Genomic DNA, 2,325 nt, shown 5'->3' with positions numbered 1-2,325 from the left:
GAATGTTCTTTTTAGCATTATCTGTACACCATACAATTTTAAAACAATTCACTCTTTTGAGCTAGTTATGGGGATAAAAACATTTTAATATTTTCGATTAGTTTTGTTTTGAATATTATTGTCAAGAAAAAGTGTCAAAGAATTTGAAAATATAATACGGAAAACCTGTTTCTATAATATCTGTTCACAGATATAAGAGATACATAGCCACCATTTTTCATGAGAATTTGAAGTTCACATTTCAACAAAATTCATCGACAATTTGCAAATTATTTTGTACTTAAAAATGTAATAAATGTTCAATTGTATATTTAGCTTATGCTTATAGTAAAAATTGATAAAAATTGATCATAGTAATATTAATTATCAAATTGAATTAAATATGTAAATTATTGTCTTACAGGTTGTCAAACCCGTTCCCATTTGCAACGAGGAAAGCCAAACTTCTTTGAAAAAAGAGTATGCAATTTCCAAAAAGCTTCAGTGGCTGTTATTAAAATTCTTCAACTATCGACAATGGACATAATTGAGGAAGACTTTTAAATTAGGTATATTCTTGAACATATTTTTCCTATGTTTCCCCCCACCTTCCACGAGAAAACAAATATAGCCTTTTCAGAATAAGGGCACACTAGATTAACGTACAAAACCAGTTTTGACCATATTCGCCTGGTGTGCTCTTATTCTGAATAGTCTATAGCACAAAAAAGCATAATAAACTATACCTATGCACTCTGGAATTATTTTGTCAATGACATATTTAAGAAAACTTTATTTTTAAATTTTATAATAAAAATAGTAGTATTTAAAATCTTTATAAATTATACTATCATACTTTTCATATTTCTCGTATTTATTGTTCAATTTTATATTAAAATTTAGAAATATATTGTTATTGATTGTGTGGTTTAATTTATTGTTATACTTGTAGCAGTTATTTGTACATACTAAATAAGAAATTCTTACTAAGTAAGCAGAAATAAATTAAAATATAATATAAGATATTGCTGTAGCCATCATCAAAAAACAGTTAAAACATTTTGTTTTTCATTTCTATGGACTTAAAACTAAACCTTATGATATTAATATGTTGATTTCCATTTTTTAGAGAGAAGAAGTTTATTTAAAGTGAATTGCCCGTCTGTTGGGTTGCCTATATGACTCAGTGTAAAAATTCAGACATAATTATTTTTGTAATATTATAAAATATGGATAAAACAGTATATAAATAAAACTAATGAAATTAAAAAATATAAAACTTATAATAAAATATTGAGTGATTTTTGAATATAAATATAAATCATTATGCTTAAAACGCGGCGATCTCGATTATTAGTAAAAGAATAATGCTTATTTATATGATTGTGTACAGTATTAAAAAATATAAGTGTTTATGAATAATGTTAAGCGTATTTCGCATGATAACTAAACACTAACTAAGTTGTTTAGCATTTATTTACTTTTTATGAACTATTTAATTACAAATAGAGCGTGGACTTGTTTGATTTTGCATATTTATGTAGGTTTGTAGTATGATGATATGGTAGTGAGCACAGAATTTGTTTTATTACAATTATGATTGAAATTGTGAATCTTTTGGTCAGAATATTTCAATAATTAACTAATTTTCTCCATTATAAGGAGTAAGGACTTATTTTATTATTATAATTGCATATTTCTGAGTTGTTTTATTTTAAAAAATTTTGAACTCATTAATATTGCAATATTGACATTTTGGATTTAATTGTTTTCTCATATCATATGCTTATTATTTTCAATAAGAGATAAAGAAATCTAATTAGTTTCATGTCTTTCTGTTTCTAAATAAATCGATTTTTATTGCTTTTTTACAATTATTCTAGTAGTTTAATTTTGATTTTTAATGTGTTAATTGCGCCATAATAATAAAGAAATTTATTTTAATTGATAAGGAATTTAAAAAAATAATTCCTGGTAATGAATGACAGTAGTTAGAGCTCTGAAATTGTTTGCTTTGGTCAAGAGTAGAATCTCTGGAATAGTATATCTATATTAAATTTTCGTATAAAAATAGGTAGGTATTTGTATGAATTTCTAACACGTGATTTTTTAAGAAATTTGTCAAAATTCTAACTTCAGGTGCTCATAAAAAATTAATTTGACTTTCAAGTAAAAACATTTTTTTTGTTAAATTTAGGAAAACATAAGGGGAATTGTGTATGAAAATATCAAACCTTAGATATGCATAGAACATTTTTTATGAATTTCTAACTCGAAATAATAACCAATTTTCGTGATTTTGATGAATTTTGTCAACATCTTAAATTCAGATGCTCATAAAAAATT

The 2,325-nt window shown here is 24.3% G+C and overlaps 1 non-coding gene across 1 annotated transcript; it reads left to right on the top strand.

Moving 5' to 3' along the window:
- Positions 1 to 616: 616 nt before the first annotated feature.
- Mir3045a (microRNA mir-3045a) lies at positions 617 to 690 on the top strand. The gene has a single exon (NR_040222.1). It is a non-coding gene; the product is annotated as a microRNA mir-3045a (primary transcript).
- The last annotated feature ends 1,635 nt before the right edge of the window (positions 691 to 2,325 follow it).

This window comes from Acyrthosiphon pisum, chromosome A2, assembly GCF_005508785.2.
Source record: "Acyrthosiphon pisum isolate AL4f chromosome A2, pea_aphid_22Mar2018_4r6ur, whole genome shotgun sequence".
NCBI classification, from domain to species: Eukaryota; Metazoa; Arthropoda; class Insecta; order Hemiptera; family Aphididae; genus Acyrthosiphon; species Acyrthosiphon pisum.
This window is presented reverse-complemented; position numbering and strand designations above follow the sequence as displayed.